This window comes from Mandrillus leucophaeus, unplaced genomic scaffold (genome assembly GCF_000951045.1).
Source record: "Mandrillus leucophaeus isolate KB7577 unplaced genomic scaffold, Mleu.le_1.0 Scaffold835, whole genome shotgun sequence".
NCBI lineage: Eukaryota > Metazoa > Chordata > Mammalia > Primates > Cercopithecidae > Mandrillus > Mandrillus leucophaeus.
The window spans coordinates 198,545-219,025 of record NW_012109086.1 but is presented as its reverse complement, the minus strand read 5'-3'; the positions used below and the strand labels follow the sequence as shown (position 1 = coordinate 219,025).

The 20,481-nt window shown below is 39.0% G+C and overlaps 1 protein-coding gene across 2 annotated transcripts in view; it reads left to right on the top strand.

Annotated features, from left to right (window-relative positions):
• Positions 1-20,481, top strand: part of APLP2 (amyloid beta (A4) precursor-like protein 2) — a 72,175-nt gene that overhangs the window by 710 nt on the left and 50,984 nt on the right. The window lies entirely within an intron of this gene.

Below are 20,481 nucleotides of genomic sequence, written 5' to 3'. Positions count from 1 at the left end.
CTTGATCTTTACTTCCCTTCTCGAAGTAGTGCTTGAACTGCTGGACTGGAATGTGTAGTTCTGGTGTCGTTTATTTCTTCTCCCTCTTCGCTCTTTTAAAAATTACAATTGGTTTCTGCCTACTTAGCTAATTTCAGAGAGACCTGAAGACTGGATTTGATTAGGCATTAATTGGGAGCTTTCTTTTAAAGACGTCAGGTTTAGAATGTGTTTACTTCTACAGAATGTTCAAGTATTTCCACGGGTAAAAATAAATCTAGTAAAAAGCCTCTCTGATGGAACGGCTTAAAACCTTTGTATTCATCCTGTTTAAAGCTTTGTGACTGTGAGGGTAAGAAAGGAGTTCAGCTTTAAGGAGAAATAGTTAACGTTTATCTACAGAGGATTTTGGATTGCGATTGTTTCAGTGTCCACACAGTGGTCAGAGTTGTATCTGTGATCCTTGATATGATGTCGCATGAAAACAGCTAGGTGAGTGAGATGGGGAGAAGAAATAAAGGATTTTGTATGGAAGATGGGACTTCACTAGTGGGTCGGGTGTCAGAAACCATCGTTCACACTCGCACCCCGCTTCCCACTGGTATGAGTAATTTCAGGCATTAGTGAATTCACAGTAAAGGACTCCGCAGTTTTAAAGAATTCGTTAATACTTGTGCAGCGAGAAAAAATAATAACAGAATTCGTTGTTGTGTATTAAATTTGATTGTTAGTCACAGCGTTGTTCACTTGAAAAGTATGACTGAAGAAAGGAATTAAACATTTCTGAGAAATGATTTTATGGTACCTCCTGTTCTTTGGAGCTGTATTTTTGCTCAGACTTACTAAATGATCTTTCAAGGGGCCTTTTGTCAAGCTATCAGAATTTTATTCACATGAATATAATTTGATTTTGTTTATTTGCTGTCAGGCAAGGGACTGTCGAAGCTTAATTTAGATGAGAATGGCCTAAATCAGGATGTCTTTGGGAAGGCCCTGATTGAGATTAGCCAAAGGGATTCTGGCCAAATCCCTGATCAAGTTGCTTGGCACAGAATTATTGATTGGCAAATCTTTAGTGTTGCTTGGTGTTCACTGAATTAATCTCTTACACCTGTTTAAAAAAAAAAACAACACCTCTGGACTCAGGGTCACTTCCTCTCTTAAATCCGACACAAGTTCTCGTGTGTGCATGCTCCCATTTCTGACTGAGACAGTATTGTGCTGAAACCCCGCATACTATGCGGTAGATGACTAGGCTCCTGAGAACCGGAACTTGAGTGTGTTCTGCCACATTTGAAAGAAAGAAGGCCATTTGATTGCCAATTTTCAGGAAACTTAAATCCAGATTAAAGGATGACAACTGAGGCAGAGTAGAGAAGGCTTTGTGTTGGTATTTCTGACAGGTGGTATGGGAGATGTCTAATTGCACCTTGGAGAGAAACCTTGGTGTGCTTCTGATAGGAATATCGTCTTTTTGTTGTTTTTTTTTTTTTTGAGACGGAGTCTCGCTCTGTCCCAGGCTGGAGTGCAATGGTGGGATCTCGGCTCCCAGCAACTTCCGCCTTCCGGATTCAAGCGATTCTCCTGCCTCAGCCTCCCAGGTAGCTGGGGTTACAGGCGCCCGCCACCACGCCCAGCTAATTTTTGTATTTTTGGTAGAGACAGGCTTTCACCATGTTGGCCAGGCTGGTCTGGAACACCTGATCTCAGGTGATCTGCCTGCCTCGGCCTCCCAAATTGCTGGGATTACAGGCGTGAGCTACGGCACCCTGCCCATTATTTTTATCATAACTACGTTTTAAAAATCGTTTGATAAATACTATAAACTTAAATTTTATCAGTTAATTCCTCCTTTTGTAGAGGGAATTTGTTTTACTATCTAAAGCCGGACTTTCCTAGGGTGTAGCCACAAGCCACATGTGGTTATTGAGCCTGTAGGGTGACTAGTGTGACTGAGGAGTGAATTTTTCATTTTATTTAATTTTAATTAATTTAAGTTTACATTTAAAAACTGATTCAGTGGTTGGAAAACTTTTAACTGAAATAATTTTGTTATGCGAATCTACTTTTAAACTGTACATTTTATGAAATCTAAATGTAGATCAAGATGAAAATTTAGCTTCTTAATTGAGATGTACTGGAAGTATAAAATACACACCAGATTTTGAAGATTTAGTAGAAAAATTAAAATCTCAATTTTTGTATTGATTAAATTGAAACAATACTTTAGATATGGGCTAAACAAAACATTAAAATTAATTTCACCTGTTTCTTTTAACGCTAATATGGTTCCTAGAAAATTTAATACTATATATGTGGCTCACATTGTATTTCCGTTAGATGGTGCTGATTTAAAATTTTGCTTAAAGTTGGTCCTGCATATGTTTTTATTAGCACAATTTTTAAAATATATTTTTCCAAATAAAGTCTTGCTAGAAGTTGGCCCAACATGATTCTAACAAGTATTCTTGTTCTAACAAGTATTTTTGTTAGAACAATTTTGAATGTGTTGATTTTTAAACTTTTTCAATTAAAAATGTTTTACTTAGAAATAACTTTAATCACCAGGCACGGTGGCCCACGCCTGCACTTTTGGGAGGCCAAGGCGGGTGGATCACAAGGTCAGGAGATCAAGACCATCCTGGCTAACACGGTGAAACCCTGTCTCTACTAAAAATACAAAAATTAGCCGGGCGTGGTGGCGGGCGCCTGTAGTGCCAGCTACTCGGGAGGAGAATGGTGTGAACTCAGGAGGCGGAGCTTGCAGTCAGGTGAGATCACACCACTGCACTCCATCCTGGGCGTGGTGGCGCGTGCCTGTAATCCCAGCCACTCAGGAGGCTGAGGCAGGAGAATCGCTTTAACCCTGGAGGTGGAGATTACAGTGAGCCAAGATCACGCCACTGCACTCCAACCTGGGTGACAGAGCAAGACTGTCTCAAATCTTATTAAAAAATGCAAAAATTATACAATTTTCATACTCTTTACTCAGATTCACGAATTGTTAACATTTTTTCTAGTCAGCATTTGCTTTATCTATTATTGCATTTTTGGCCAAATTATTTGAGAGTAAGGTGCGTACATCATCCCCTTTACCCCAGAGAACTTCAGCATATATTTTCTAAGAGCCAAAGACATAAGTCTTAGTACAGTCATCAACCTAATGAAATTTAACATTGATACAATACTTGGATTTTATTTGTTGTCGGTTTTCTAGTTTGTTGACCCAATCATGTTCTTTATAGCATTTGAAAACATGTTTTTTGTTGTTGTTGTTGTTTTGTTTTTCTTTTTTGAGGCTGGAGTGCACTGGCGCGGTCTCAGTTCACTGTGATCTCTGCTTTTTGGGTTCGAATGACTCTCCTGCCTCAGCCTCCCGAGTAGCTGGGACTACAGGAGCCCTCCACCGTGCCCGGCTCATTTTTGTATTTTTAGTAGAGACGGGTTTTCACCATGTTGACCAGGCTGGTCCCAAACTTCTGACTTTGTGATTCGCCTGTCTTGGCCTTCCAAAGTGCTGGGATTACAGGTGTGAGCCTCCGCACCTGGCCCCTTTCAAGATTGTTTAATTAATGAATTCTATTTACCCTTACTAAATTCTCAGGCTTTTGGATTTTCTTTCTAAAATAACAGAAGAATTTTATAGGTAGTACATATTCATTGTAAGAAATTTAAAAGTACAGATGAAGAATAAGAAATGAAAAATGACCTAAAATCATATTACCCAGGGAAACCTTACTATAATGTTGTATACCCTTCTATTAATAGATATATCGTGTACATAAATTTTATAAAAATGGCCACTGCATATTGAAGCCAGCACCTAACAATTACTATTACAAATTATGCTAACATGAACTACTCAAAGAAAATAATGTTTTCTGTGTGACAGAAAGTAAGGGTAAATCTTTGTACAGTAATTGTAGTTTCCATGGAGGGGCTAGTTGAGAGAGGATTCTAAATTGCCTGTAATTCAATTTTCATGGGTTGGTTTTTAGAGAGATAAACTAGATTATCTTGAAACTTAATTAAATTTAGTGTATTGTACGTTGATTTATGGCCTAAGATGGAAGGTGGACTATGTAGGCACATTCAAGTAGAAGTGAGTTTCAGTCCTTTGTGTCAAGTACAAGTAATAATTGCTTTTGCTGAGGGAATTTTTCTTACGTAAGCATCGTGAAGTCTTTACTTTTATTTTTTATTTTTTGAGACGGTCTCACTGTTAACCGAGGCTGGAGTGCAGTGGCACAGCCATGGCTCACTGCGGCCTCAAACTCCTGGGCTCGAGTGATCCTCCTGCCTCAGCCTCCCGAGTGACTAGGAGTACAGTGCATACCACTACACTTGGCTAAGATATTTTTTTCAAAATGCCGTCTTTTGAAACATAACTGTAATCTATTTGTTTAAAGATGAAGATTAGAAAATCAGCTGACTTTTCATTTGTAATTCATCCTACTGGTATTTATTAAACCCCTTTTACATGGTTCTGTGCTAGGTGCTAAACAGTGCAGTAGTAAAAACAAATGTGGATAGTGCTTTTTCCTTTGCGAAATGCAGTTGTGTATGATTTCTAGGCCCTAACCCCAGAGATTGTCATTGAGTACCTCTGGGATGCTCAGTTTCAAAAGCTCCCTGGATGATTCTAATGTACAAGGAGAGAAAAACAAAACAAACTCTTTGGGTAAATTATCTACATAAGTCCCTGACAGTCTGGTGAATTCGGTATTCTTATCCCTACCTAAAAAGGGAGTCGGGAGAGGCCAAGGGTTGAACATCACACAGCTTGACTAAGGGAAGGAGTCTGCCCTTCCTATTTAAGCCTATTGCTCTGTCCTGTCAGCGTGGTTCATGTTTGCCTTTTGGGTGCGGATGTCTTTTTACTCATGTCTACCTGTCTTTCACATAACCAAAACCTGGCATGAGTGTTTCCCTTAACAGAAACTAATTTCATACAAGTTCTGATATGTTATGAATCAGTGTAAACCATATGGTTAACAGTGACCCTTTGAAGTATGTAATTACAGGGGACTTTGCTGTTTTACATTTTCCATTGATTTTTCTTTCTTTTGCATCATTCAAATGATATTCACTGATTTTTAAAAACTTTTTGGTCCTTTTTGTTTGTTTTGAGACAGAGTCTCACTCTGTCATCCAGGCTGGAGTGCACTGGTGCCATCTTGGCTCACTGCAACTTCTGCCTTCTGGGTTCAAGCGATTCTCGTGCCTCAGCCTCCTGAGAAGCTGGGATTACAGGTGTGTGCCCCCATGCCCGGCTAATTTTTATATTTTTAGTAGAGATGGGGTTTCACCATGTTGGCTAGGCTCGTCTTGAACTCCTGACCTCAAGTGATGCAGCTGCCTCAGCCTCCCAAAGTGCTGGGATTACAGGCATGAGCCACTGCGGGCCCAGCTCTTTTGTGTCTTTTTATATTATGTTCAAGTTCTCTTTTTTTAGTAGTAAACGGCATCATTTTTGTATTCTGACCTACAGTTTTAAGAAAAGAAATTATGGTTCCCTGTAGAGATTTTTATCAAAATCAAGGTGTGGGATTATTTGGAAGAGAGAAGGCTGCCAGCACCAGATACTCAGTGGCCAGTGACCAGTGTGATGGGGGTAAGATTGTGGTCCAGAAAAATATTACTTAGTATGTGGAGTTGGGGCACTTACAGGTTGCTTAATTGAGCTGTCCCCACCCCCTTTCTACCCTGCCTTCCTTGGATGCACTTCCCTAGTGGTTGTGGAATTGCTACTGCAACACCAGGGGACATGCTCTGATACGATAATGTCCAGAGGAGGAAGAGATCGTCTCTTCCTGTATATATCTCCTTTTAAGAGTGAATACACCTTTCTCAAAGCCCACCAGCATAGGACCCCTCAGGTGTCACTGGACAGAAGTGTATCAGATGCTTCTAGCCAGAGTAGGCCTTGGCAAGGGGAATGGTACTGCCTCCACAAGCTTAGACTTCTCAGGGTCTACTTTCTGAAGCATGTGGCCAGGAGGAGGAGGGTGCAGCCTCCAATCAGGTTGGGCTTATCAGATGGTGATACCTCTTAACAACAACAACAACAAAAAGTTGGGCTTGGTTGGAAAAGAAAGCTGTGGATGTTGGTGAGAATCCAGTGTCTGCTACAGGGGCATTGCCTGTCTGGGAAGTTATGTAGCTGGGGTGGCTGGAAGAGAAGGAAGTAATGTCTTCTGAAGAAATTACCTGTGGGTTAAGTTAGCTGGCAAAATGGAGACGTCTGAGACATCACAGTGCATTTGTTAGATCTGGGATAATGCTATCATTTTAAAGGGATAATGCTATCCAGGACAGAATGACTAGAATGGTGAAGAATGTGAAAAATTTGACATAAAACGTGAATGGACTGTGAGGGAGGTATTTCGCCTAGATAAGAAAATGTGAGATTAGTGGTGGTAGTAAAGATCGTTAGTATAGTCACATATTTTATGCTTGTCTCTGGAAGGCTAAACATGTAACTTGCTTAGGCTGAAGCAGGATTTTTATCCGGAGGGGTGAGCTATTAGAGCTTTTATTTTACTCCCTTTAGTTACGAGCATTCCCCACATAGGATAGTTAAACATGTAAAAAAGACCCTATGTCCAGGCCCCAGTTTTGTTGAATCTTAACATTTCTCATGTATGTTTTAGCCTTAAAAAAAAAAACCACTGGATACAGAAATATAACATTACCAATAAAAGCCTCATTTGAACTTTTAAGAAGTAACTCTTGAGGTAGGAGTTTACATTTCCATTCATGTTTTCATTACATTTGCTTAGGCTGTTGTCAGAGTTGTAACACACATTTATCAACACATAGTGTTAATTGTTTGTGCATACTGTGATGATTTTAGAAGGTAAGAATGTCAAGCTATTTGAACTGAAAGTAAAGATAAGATAGCCCCTTACTGAAAGTGCCAGCCACCCTTGCTGCTTCTACCCAGTATTGAAAGCCCTTGAGTATTTTTGAGCTTTTCAAAATTTAAAAGTACACAAAAGAAAAAAAAAAATCTCAGTTTGTTTTTGTAAATGAAACACTTGTGTAACTACCACTGAGGTCAAGAAATAAAACACTGCCAGTATTTCCTTCCTCGCTTAGCCGTTAACTGCTCCCCTGACTTTATGGTATCACTTTTTGTATTTCCTTATAGTATTGCCTCCCATGCATTCATCTGTAAACACTGTAGTTCAGTTTTCCTTTTTTTCTTTTTTTTAGCTTCATATAAGTGGAATCATTCAGTATATATTTTTATGCATTTGGTCTCTTTCACTATACACATTTTTGACAGCCACGTGTATTGAGTGTAGCTGTGGCTCACTCATTTCCGTTGCTGCATGGTACTCCATTATATGAATAAACCTCCGTTTGTTCTGCTGTTGATGCAACGTTTGAGTCGTTTCCAGTTTGAGATTATTAAGATAATGCTGTTCTCTCTGTGGTTTGCTTTTTCACTCTCTTAATGATGTCTTTTGAAGAAGGTCTTAATTTTAATGTCTAATCTTTTAGTTTCTTCTTTCCTTTTTTTTTTGTTTATTATGGTAGGTGCTTTTTGTATATCCCATTTGAGAAGTCTTTTCCTACCCTGAGGATATAACGATAGTCTCCTATATTGTCAATGAGGAACTTTATTGATTTGCCTTTCACATTTGGAGCAATAATTTACCTGGATTTTTGTGTAGATGTGAAGTTAGGGACCATTTCATTTCTGTTTATGGATACTGGCCTGCACCATTTATTGTCAAGTCATCCTTTCCCTTCTGCTTGGCTCTTTCACCCTTGTAATCAAGTATCTCCCTATGTGTGAATCTGTTCCTGCGTTCTCCCTTCTATTCCATTGATCTCTTTGTTTATCCTTGCACCAACTCCACATTGTTTTAATTATTGTATAATAACATTTTATATTTACTAGATCAAGCTCTTCTACCTTGCTTGTCTTGAATAGCATCTTAGCTCTTCCCTTAACCCTTTTCTTTTCACATAAATTTGCCACATTTTGCCAAAACAGCTTCTTGTTAGGATTTTGGTTTTGCTTTGGGTCTATAGTTTAGTTGGGGGAAAACTGACATTTTTCAAGTACCGAGTTTTCCAATCCAGGAACATGGCATGTATTTTATTTATTTATTTATTTATTTTTGAGACAGGGTCTTGCTCTGTCGCTCAGGCTGGAGTACGGTGGTATAGTCTTTGCTCACTGCAACCTTTGTCTCCCGGGTTCAAGTGATTCTTCTGCCTCAGCCTTCTGAGTAGCTGGGATTACAGGTACCTACCACCATGCCTGGCTAATTTTTGTATTTATAGTAGAGAGGGCATTTCACCGTGTTGGTCAGGCTGGTCTCAAACTCCTGACCTCAAATGATCCTCCTGCCTTGGCCTCCCAAAGTGCTGGGATTACAGGCATGAGCCGCTGTGCCGGCCCATGACATGTATTTTATTTAGGCCCTCTATAATTCTCCATTCAATGTTTGGTAGCTTTCTGCATGGAGATTTTGTATATCTTTTGTTAGATTTATTCACAGGTATTTGATCTTTTTTATGCTATTATAAATGGCATCTTTAAGATTTTTTGTTGTTGGTTTGTGTGGTTGTGGAAAATGCAATTGATATTTTCAGATTGAGCTTGTATCCAGTAACCTTGCTAAACTTGTATACTAATTATAATAGTTTATCTGTAACTTTGAATTTTTCTGAGTATATTCTGTGAATTGTGACAGTTCTATTTCTTTCCATTCAATCTTTGTAACTTTTATTTCTTTTTCTTGCTTTGCTGTCCCATTTAAAATGTTCAGATAGAAATGATAGTAGCTAGTATCTTAGTCTGACTTCTCTCAGAGGGAAACTGTTTTTACAATTTATATGATACTTGTAGTTTTTTTATAGATACCAGACCCTTTATCAGATAGGGAAGAGTTTATATTCTAAGTTTGCCAAAGATTCTTGTCATGAATGAATGTTGAGTTTTTTTCAAACATCTTTTTTTGACAAGTATAAGATGATCATACGAATTTAATTCTGATAGTGCAGTGTGTAAGAAACTTTGCATTCCTGAAATGAACCAGACTTGGTTTATTTCCTGGATTTGGTTTGCAAAAATTTTGTTCGGGAGTTTTGCTTCCTTACTAATAAGTGAGTTTGACCTGTAATTTTTCTGTTTTTGTAATATACTTGTCAAGTTCTGATTTCAAAGTTAATAGCCTCGTAAGTTTTGGGGGGAGGGAGCATTGCCTTTATTACTATTATTATTTTTTGAGACACAATCTTACCCTGTTGCCCAGCCTGGAGTGCAGTGGTGTGGTCTTGGCTCAACCTTTGCCTCCTGGGTTCAGGTGCCTCCTGCCTCAGCCTCCTGAGTAGCTGGGATTACAGGTGCCAGCCACCATGTCTGGCTAATTTTTGTATTTTTAGTTGAGATGGGGTTTCACCATGTTGGCCAGGCTGGTCTTAAACTCCTGACCTCAAGTGATCCACCCACCTTGGCCTCCCAAAGTGCTAGGATTACAGGCATGAGCCACCATGCCTGGCCAGACATCTTATTTATACAGGTGCTTACAGACTGATTAATTTGAGGTCTAGGCTAATGTGTGTTCCAGAGAAAAGTTTTCATTCTACCTGGAGCCTGAGGACACTAGCAATCCAGGATCTTACTGTAAATTCCTGGACTGTGATGACTATAAACTGAACTCTGTAGAGTCCTGTCAGTTTCTGATTTATCTTTCTAGATTCATACGCTTTGAGCTACAAACTCCAAACCTTTAAGTTCTCCAAGTTATTACGAAAAATTTAGAAAATACAGTTTTGGCCAAAACAAAAAACAAACCCCCAAAAAACAAAACTGCAGTTTACCCTTCAGATAAAAAACTTTTGTTTTTCTGGTTTTGTTTTCTGTGCATCTTCACTTCTCTGAGTAGATTTCCCCTTATGTGTGTATAACCCATTTTTTTCTTCGTTTAACATACTGAACAATTTCCAGGCCATTACATATTTTATGACGTGTATAGCTTTTTTGGGCATCACCCTTCATGGTTTGGGGCTTTCGAACACCCTGCAGTTTGAAATGTACAGCATTCATCCCTCTAAATAGCTATTCATACTGTGAATTTGGATTCGAGTAAACTATTATATGAACATTTTGAGTTATTGCATAGGGATGTTGCCTACTAGCCAGTGATTGGATATTTGCAATAGTATTGAACTGTTACTTGAATATTTTACTGCATTTTGCCCTCATTTTATAAGAGTGATAAAAAGGAGGGAAAAATATTTATTTTATTGATAAGCACATGGTGGTAATTGCTGCTTTTTTGGTGTTTTTCTAGGTAGTTTCTTTGAACTTACGTAAATACTCAGTGGGCTCAATTATGTGGAAGAAATTAAGGAATGGCTATAAAATGCTGGAAATAAATTTTCAAGGGCGTTTTTCCCCCTAAAACACTGGAAGTAATTGGGATCTGATAAATTACTAGCTTGCTGGTAGCAGAATCCCCAAATAACATGCATATGTTTGGAACTTGTTCATGTTTACAGAAATACACCTTATGTGAAAGTAGAGGACTGCCTATTTTGTAATTTATTTGATTCTTTTATAACTGAACATGTAAGTTTCTCATTTTTCTCTAATGTAAACAGCATGCTGTGGATATCTTTTTAAAAAAATCATTGTAGCTGTATCTCATTGGCATTTAAAAGAACCTCTAGAAAGGACTTGATCGAAAGTGGAAGACTGTGGTCATTGGTTCATTTGAGGCTCTTCATAGTCATCATTATTAGCAAACATTTATGAAATTGCTATATGCAGGGCATTGTGACAGAACAAATAACACCATAGCTGAAGGCACTATATGGTTCCTAAGATGATATAATAACTAGAAGAAACTTTTTCTGTTGGAGAAATGGTAGTCAGCACTTTTTCCGTCTTCTTATACAGGTTTTATTAATTTAGCCTTTTAATTTTTATTACTCAAAACCTCATTTTTTTGTTTGTTTTTGAGACAGAGTTTTGCTCTTGTCGACCAGGCTGGAGTGCAGTGGCACGATTTTGGCTCACTACAACCTCTGCCTCTCAGGTTCAAGTGATTCTCCTGCCTCAGCCTCCTGAGCAGCTGGGCTTACAGGTGCCAGCCATCATGCCAAGCTGATTTTTGTATTTTTAGTAGAGACGGGGTTTCACCTTGTTGGCCAGTCTGGTCTTGAACTCTTGACCTCAGGTGATCCACCCGCCTCAGCCTCCCAAAGTGCTGGGATTACAGGCATGAGCCACCTCATCTGGCCTCAGTTTTTTATTTAATTTTCTGACTCTGTGCTTGTGCTTCTAATACTTTAACACTGATTTTCTGCTTCTCAATAAGGAAAGCACGCTTGATCTGGTCACAAACAAACACAAAACAAATGGAACCACCATAGGCCCCAATGCCACGTGTTTTGTTTTGGATAACCTCATAGGAACTCCCGGTCTCCCAGCATGAAGCCCTCTAAGTCAGCCTGGGCACACGCCACTGCAGATGTTGGTGCATTTGGGACACCTAGTTTTGTTAGAGGCTGTATTGTAGGAAAGCCTGTGACAGTGTGTCAGACTCATTGCCTATAGACAGCATCCCCAGAAAGAGGTGGTGGAAGCTTTTCATATACAGATTTTTAAAATCTAGCTTATCTGTTTTCTTACTGATTTATAGTGTTTCCTTCCAGATGTTTTACACTTGTCAGCCACAAAACGTAAGCATTTTCTAAATTGAATACCCTAAAGTCCACAAATCTTTTTGTGTGTCTGGTAAAATACACACAAAATATATTAACCATTAAAACTTTTCTTTTTGAGACATGGTCTCACTCTGTTGCCCAGGCCAGAGTGCAGTGGCACAGTCATAGCTCGCTAGAGCTTCGACCTCCTGGGCTCAAATGACTCCCGCCTCAGCCTCCCAAGTAGCTGGGACCACATTTTTTTTGTGGAGATGGGGACTTGCTCTGTTGCCCAAGCTGGTCCTGAACTCCTGGCCTCAAGCAGTCCTGCCTCGGCCTCCCCAAGTGCTGTGATTACAGGTGTGGGCCACTAAGCCCTGCCTTAAAACATTTTTTTGTGGTAAGAACACTTAACATGAGATCTGCTCTTAAATTTTTAAGTGCACAATGCAGTATTGTTAACTGTAAATAAAACGTTATACAGCAAATCTCTAGAACTTACGCATCTTGCAAAATGGAAACTTTATACCTGTTGAACAGCAACTGTTTATTCCTCCCTTCAGCCCGTGTTAGTGACAGTTCTGTGAATTTGATTATTTTAGATATCCCATATAAGTGGAATCATGTAGTACTTGTCTTTTTGTGACTTGTTTATTTTACTTAGCATAATGTCCTCCAGGCTCATCCATGTTGTTGAATGTGGCAGGATTTACATTTTTTTTTTTTTTAAGGCTGAACAATATTCCATTTTATGTGTATATCACATTTTCCTTATCCATTCATCTCTCAGTGGACATTCAGGTTGTTTCCGTGTCTTGGCTATTGTCAGTAATTCTGCAGTGAACTTGGGAATGCATCTGTCTGTCTGGGATAATGATTTTAATTCTTTTGGCAGTATACCCAGATGTGAGATAGATGGATCATATGGTAATTCTACTTTTAATTTCTTAAGAACCTTCATACTATTTTCCGTAGCGGCTGCACCATTTTTTCACTAGCAGCATATAAGAGTTCCAGTTTCTCCACATCCTTGCAAATACTTATTTTTATAAATATATAACCATTTTAATAGGTGTGAGAGGATGTTTTAATTTGCATTTCTTGGGTAATTGGTGATATTGAGCATCTTTTCGTGTACCTCTTGGTCATTTATATGTCTTCTTGGAGAAATGTTTATTCAAGCCCTTTGCTTATTTTCTAAATCAGGCTTTTGGGGTTTTTTTGCCTTTGAGTTTTCTGAGTTCCTTATGTATTTTGCATATTAATTCTTTATCAGGTAGAGGGTTTGCAAATATATTCTCCCATTCTGTAAGTTGCCTTTTTACTTTATTGTTTCTTTTGCCAAAGCTTTGTATAAGCTTTTTAGTTTGACGTAGTCCCATTTGTCTAATTTTACTTTTTTCATTACCATTTTATTTTTTATTTATTTATTTTTGAGATGGAGTCTCACTCTGTCGCCCAGGTTGGAGTGCAGTGGCATAATCATGGCTCACTGCAACCTTGACCTCCAAGGCTCAAGCAGTTCTCTCACCTCAGCCTCCAGAGTAGCTGGGACCACAGGTGTGCACCACCATGTCTGGCTAATTAATTTTTTTGGTATGTGTGTATAGATACTGGTTTTGCCATGTTTCCCAAGCTGATTTTGAACTCCTGGGCTCAAACGATACCTCTGCCTTGGCCTCCCACAATATTGGGAGTACAGACGTGAGCCACCGTGCCTGGCCATTTGTTGAGAATTTTATTATGAAACAAGATTGAAGTTTTAAAAATGCTTTTTCTGCATCTTTTGAGGGGATCATATGATTTTTGTCTTTCATTCTGATAATGTGTGATATGCCACATTTTTTGGTATGTATATGTTGAACCATTCTTGCATCTCAGGGATAAATCCCACTTTATCAGGTGTATGATCTTATTAATGTGTTGTCTGATTCCATTTGCTACTATTTTGTTGAGAACCGTTGCATCTGTGATCATCGAGGATTTTGATCTATAGTTTTCTTTTTTTGTAGTGTCTTAGTCCTATTTTGTTATTAGGGTAATACTGGCTTCATAAGATGAGTGGAAATTAAACACACCCTTGTTAAACAACACTCTTAACCATTGAGCCAAAGAAGAAATCAAATGGGAAATTAGAAAATGTTTTGAACAAATGAAAACACAACATACCAAAACCCCTGGGATGCAGCAAAAGCAGCACTGAGAGGGAAGTTAATAGCAGTAAATGCCTACATTAAAAAATAAGAAAGATCTCAAACAGCCTAACTGTACCCCTCAAACTAGAAAAAGAATAAGCTAATCCCAAAGTGAGCAGAAGGAAGAAAATAATTTGCAGCAGAATAAATGAAAGCAGAGTAGAAAAAAAAATAGAAAAAAATCAAAGTTAAAGTTGGGTTTTTGAAAAGATAAGTAAAATTGAAAAACCCTTGGCCAGACTAAGAAATAACAGAAGACACAAAATCAGATATGAAAGAGGAGACATTACAACTGATACCACGTAAAAAGTATCATGAGAGTACTATGAACAGTTGTATACCAAAAAATTGGGTAACCTAGAAGAAATTGATAAATTTCTAAAAACGTACAAACTATCAAGACTGAATCACGAAGAAATAGAAAACTTGAGCAGACCAATAACAAATAAGAAGATTGAGTCAGTAATCAAAAACCTCACAACAGGCTGAGTGCAGTGGCTTATGCCTGTAATCCCAGTTCTTTGGGACGCCGAGGTGGGTTGATCACCTGAGGTCAGGAGTTTGAGACCAGCCTGGCCAACGTGGTGAAACCCCGTCTCTACTAAAAATACAAAAAAATTAGCCAGGCGTGGTGGTACGTGCATGTAATCCCAGCTACTTGGGAGGCTGAGGCAGGAGAATCGCTTGTACCTGGGAAGCAGAGGTTGCAGTGAGCTGAGATGGTGCCACTGAACTCCAGTCTGGGCAACAGAGCAAGACTCCATCTCAAAAAAAAAAACCAAAAAATAAAAAAATAAAAAAATAACTTCCAACTAAGGAAAGCTCAGGATCAGAAGACTTCACAGGAGAATTCTAAACATTAAAGAAGAATTAACACCATTCCTTCTCATAGTCTTCCAAAGTATTGAAGCGGGAACACTTTCATTTTAACTATTTTTAAGTGTACAATTCGGTGGCATTAAGGACATCCACCGTGTTGTGCAACCATCTCCGCTGTCCATTTCTAGTACTTTTTCCTCCAAACAGAAACCCTGTACCCATTAGACACTAACTTTCTATTCCCCTCGATCCCCCAGCTCCTGGTAATCTCTCTATGAATTTGCCTATTCTAGGGCTCAAGTAAGTGAAATCATAAAATATGTCCTTTTGAGTTTGGTGTATTTTCTTTAGTATAATATTTTCAAAGCTCGTGCATCAGAATTTCATTCCTTTTCGAGACTGAGTAATATTCCATTGTGCATATATACCACATTTTGTTCATTCATCTGTTAATGGACACTTGGGGATGTTTCTACCTTTTGGCTACTACAAACAATGCTGCTATGAAAATTGGTGTAGATGTAGATGTGGGAGTCCCTGCTTTCAGTTCTTTCGGATATTTATTAAGAAGTGAAACTGCTGGATCATATAGTAATTCTGTGTTTAAATTTTTGAGAAATTGCCACACTGTTTTCCACAGTGACTATACTGTTCTACAGTCCCACTGACAGTGGACAAGAGTTCCAATTTCTCTACATCCTTGCCAACAATTATTTTCCTTTTTCAAGTAATAGCCATCCTAATGGGTGTGGAGCAGTATCTTATTGTTTTGATTTGCATTTCTCTAATAACTAGTGATGTTGAGTATCTTTTCATGTTGACCATTTGTGTATCTTCTTTGGAAAAATGTCTATTCAAGTCCTCTCCCCATTTTCAAATTAGATGGTTTTGTTGCTATTGTTGAGTTGTCGGACTTCTTTATATATTTTGGATGTTAATTAGATATGTGATTTGTAGATATTTTCTCTCATTCTGCAGTTTGTGTTTTCACTCTCAGTGGTGTCCTTTGATGCACAAAAGTTTAACTTTGATGAATTCCAGTTTATTTTTTGTTGCTTGTAGTTTTGGTGTCATTTTTAAGAAATCATTGTGAAATGTAATGTTATGAAGCTTTTCTCCTAAGTCGTCTTCTAAGAGTTTTATAGTTTTAGCTCTTAAGCTTAGGTCTTCTATCCATTTTGAGTTCAAATTTTTTTTTTTTTAATACTGTAAGTTCTAGGGTACATGGAGTTCAATTTTGTATATGGTTTAAGGTAAGGGTCCAGTTTCACTCTTCTGCAAGTTGCTATCCAGTCACAACATTTGTTGCATCCCCATTGAATTGTCCTGGCAGACCAATTGACCATGTAGGTGAGGGTTTATTTCGGGGCTCTCTAGTCCAAATGTCTGTCTTTATGTCAGTATCACACTGCTTGATTAGTGTAGCTTCGTAGTAAGTTTTGAAATCAGGAAGTGTCTTTGTTCTTTCTCAAGACTGTGAGATTTAAGATGGATTTTTTTGTTTCTGTAAAAAAAACAAAACAGAATGCTGTTGGGACATGAAGTATTGCATTGAATCTGTAGATCGTTTTAGGTAGTCTTGTCATCTTAACAATATTGTCTTCTAACCCTCAAATGCCATAGAGCTTTAAAGTTAATTACTGTAAGTTTCTAATGAACAGAATACAATTAATTTAAGTTTACACTATGGCTTTTAAGTGTAAGGTGTTTGCATTTCATTATTTTAGAGTAACTGTCATCAGCGTCCTCACTGTGATACCTAGTACGTAAAGTTGAGATTGAAGACCTGCAGCCCGCAGGCAGAATGTGACCTGTCCTTGTATTTTATTTGGCTGTTACCGTTTGACCTTCCTTGTATCTTAAATTCAAAGTAAATATATCCATTTCCAAAGATCATGGGTTTTAATATAAAAATTCCACTCCGGTTTTAAAGAAATTAGAACATCTGGCAGCAGGGGCTAAGTAGCGGCAGCCCCACTTCAGTTGGTGAAGAGAGCCTGTGGTCTCCCCGAGGGGGCTGAGTGTGGGTCTCCATTTTTGTCTTACACTCCAGCTCCCTGTTCCCTGTCTATGATGTAGAGGCAGTTGAGTTTTCAGTCTTTGTTGGAAACGAGGAAAAGAGAACGTTGCTTTGAAGTGATCTTTTGTAGTAAATATTTAACACCATGGCAGATTTCAAGTGAACCAGAAACCACATTTCATAGCAGGATCGCCCTGTGATTGGTTGGACTCCACCCTGCCCCTTATCCTCTTCTGAAGAGGCTTTCTTCTTAATGCTATAGAATGCTTTTCCCTCTAGCCACTTCTCCCCACCCCTATTAGAAGAATTATTTGTGGCTTGATTAGCTTCCTCAGGATCTACATTAAAAAAATATCCTGCTGGGCTAACGTTTTGAAAGATTAATCTTGTGAATTGATAAAAGTCATTGAAACTCATGTTGGTTAGTGTTGTTTTTAAACAATAGGAATAGTATTCAGGACAGATTAAAATCAGATTAAAATATTTTAAGTATTGCTTTTAAAAGATTAAATACAGAGCACAGACTCAAGCCTGATAAGCTCCCAGCCAAGCAGTTTTTATGTGTAGTTTTCTGTGTGTATGTGTAGTGAGTGAAGACGCTGAACTTGTCACAAAATGTGGATGCATGAGGCATATTATTGTAACTTGAATTCAGATGGCCCCAAAATTACCCCGTTCACTCAGCATACTTGGTTAAACTTGGTCTGGGTGATATCTGTAAGTCATCAAAGGAAGGAATTTTTAGGACAAGGAAAGGATGGTTTGATTTTTCCGGGGGGAAAAAACCATGCAATTTTAAGAAAATCATTGTTCAGGGAAGGCTGCAAGCACTGGTAAGGAAACGTAGAGTTTTCCAAGAAGTTAGCTGAAATTGGGAGTAAGAGACCTCTGAAGAGTCTAGCTTTGGGAAAATCTCTGACTTCGTTCTTGACGTGATTGAGGAGTTCACGTACAGTGAATTAGCAATGAGAATCATCTAGGCATATAAACTAGAAGGAAATAAGAAGGTTCTTAGAGCAAGCAACACCAGATACTCAGGCTTGCTCCAGAAGTTTTCCAGGAAAAGCAAATGTCATCTTCTCTGCTTTACTAACTTTAAATTTTGAGACCTCAGGCAGTCTAGTCCATGAAGAAAACACTCCAGAATGACCGAGATACTTTAGTTTTTAACAACATTTAAAATAACACGAAAAGTAAAATAAAATGATGTTAAAAACTTAAGTATCTCGGTCATAATTTGTGTCCTTTTTTTTTTCTTTTTTTTCAGTATTAAATGCTCATTTTATTTGTAAGTTAGTGACACAAGTGTTAAAAGCCCTCTTCTTGAATATTCAATTAATTACGTAAATTTAACAAAATAATAACCAGTTGAGTTCAATAACACAGGCTGGCCCCGCCTTCGTGTTAAATAGCATAGCTGTAAAAGTCTCCCAAATACAGATCATTTCTGGAGCAAACCATATTCCTCCTGCAAAAAGAGATTAAACATTTAGGGTTGTGCATATTCTCGACTATTCAGGAGATGACAGACTAGAAAGTGCATAGGATCTTTCTAACTTTAGAGTAAGATAATGGCACTTTAAGAAAAATGACTCTCTGAATGTTACAACCAAAGCTGATTTGTATGAGAAACTTCCCTCATATTTCTTTTCAAATTATCTTAAATGCAACATGAAAAGTAAACAAAATATTTCAAAAAGAATGGGATGCAGAATTTGTTCAGAACGACTCCCAACTTATAATATTAATAATATACCTGTAGAAAATAGGGACTGCCTTCTTTTTTCACATTGCACAATCTCCCTAGGCGGTTCTGCCTAATCTCTGGGCTTAAAATTCTTCCAGCCTGGTGATGAATAGAAAATCCATAATTGCAGCTCACATTACCCTCTGGAACGTCCATTCTCTTTTTTGTCTGGTGGACAGAAAATGCAGCACTTGGTAAGCTGTGAGTCCTTCCAGTGTGATGCACTCAAAACTGAAGTTTATCAGTCTCCAATCCTCAGTCCCCTCCCTACAACCCCTCTTCGATTTCTTTGACTGTTAGCTTTGCCATTCTCCCAGTTGTCAGAATTAGAAAGCTGGACTCATTCCGACCCTTCCTTCATGTCCCCTGTTCAAGTATTTCTCGTTTGTCCCTTTCGTATTCACACTGCTCCTGCCTTTGTTCATCATCTTTCGCCTGGATGAATGCAGTGGCTTCCTAACTGGCCTCCTGTCTACACTTAATCTTTCCTGATCACACCCTTCTACCCTCTAAAGTATGCATGGCACAGTCGTGCACACACTGGAAGGGAGCCCAAGCACAGTTTCCTTGGCGAAGAATTCTGAAGGCCCAGCCCCTCTTCCCCCATAGCTGTTGCTCTCCTGTGCCAAGTCCGTGCCTGCCTCTGTTACAGCTCTTCTCAGTTGCAGCATGCTCACTGTCGCCATGTCCTCACCTCACATTCACAGTGTGCACCTTACATTGTAATCCTGTTTCTCTACATTGGATGCTGTCTCAGAGTATATATGCTCCCTAAATACACATACTGAGTCTTGTTTACCCAGTGTGTTTGTTTACTAGAGCTGCCGTAACAAAGATGACACAAATGGAGTGACTTAAGCAACAGCATTTATTGTCTCACTTCTCTGGAGGCTAGAAGTCCCAGGTCAAGGTGTTAGCAGGACTGGGCTCCTTCTGAAGGCACTGACGAAGGGTCTGTTCCAGGCCTTGCTCTTGGCTTTTGGCAGCGTAACTTCAGTCTTCACGTGGCGCTCCCTCTGTGTGCATGCATGTCTGTCTGTTCACATTTCCCGGTCTCAGAAGGACACCAGTCATATTGGATTAAGGACTCACCCAACTCCAGTATGACCTCCTCCCAATTATATCAGCAGTGACCATGTTTCCAAATAAGGTCACATTCAGAGGTATTTGGGGCTAGGATTTCAGTAAATGAAATTTAAGACCGTATTCAACCCATAAGACCCAGTGGCTAGTGTGTTGACTGACATAACTGTAAAGTAATCAAGTGAAATGATCTTTGAATAAAGGGTCAGAATTTTATTTTCTTCAAAGTTATGTTTATGACAAATAAAAGCTTATGATCTTGGGAATACTTTCCCATCTTTAGTTTTCCAGTATATTCATAGTAGCTATTGAATTGTTGCACCTCAAAAGATGCTGGTGGAGTATTCTAGTTGTTCTAACTGTCTTGATGATAGAATGCCACTTAGTTTTCAATACAGTTAACGTATGAATAAACTAACAAAGAACAGGAAGGGAGAGATACCTATGAAATCTTGAAGATGGAAAACAGATGGAGCCAGCAAATCAGAAAAGGCTGAGACCTAATCTTAGCCAGGAGGAGCCAACTAAAAGCACCCTCATTTGCAGAGCAAACTCATATCTGAGAGATGGAAAGCACCAGGGCCTCTGAAGACATGCTGAGGCCCCAGGGGACATAGACGAAACTAAATGTGAGCATTTAGCCCCCTGAATACCCCTCCTCACCTGGCAGTCTAGGAAAAGACTTGAGGTTTACTTGGGGACAGCGGGCCCAGCAGACTGTGAGGAACTGAGTAGTGAAAGTCTCCCTAACCAGGCCCAGGGCAGAGAACTGACTGAAGGATACCTCCCTGGAGAGGCAAAGGCTACTCTTGACCTTGCGCATGTGCAGGGAACTTCCAACCATCTTCTTCTTCTTTTTGTTTTTTTGAGACAGGGTTTTGCTCTGTTGCCCAGGCTGGAGTACAGTGGTGCCCTCTTGGCTCACTGCAAGCTCCGCCTCCCAGGTTCACGCCATTCTCCTGCCT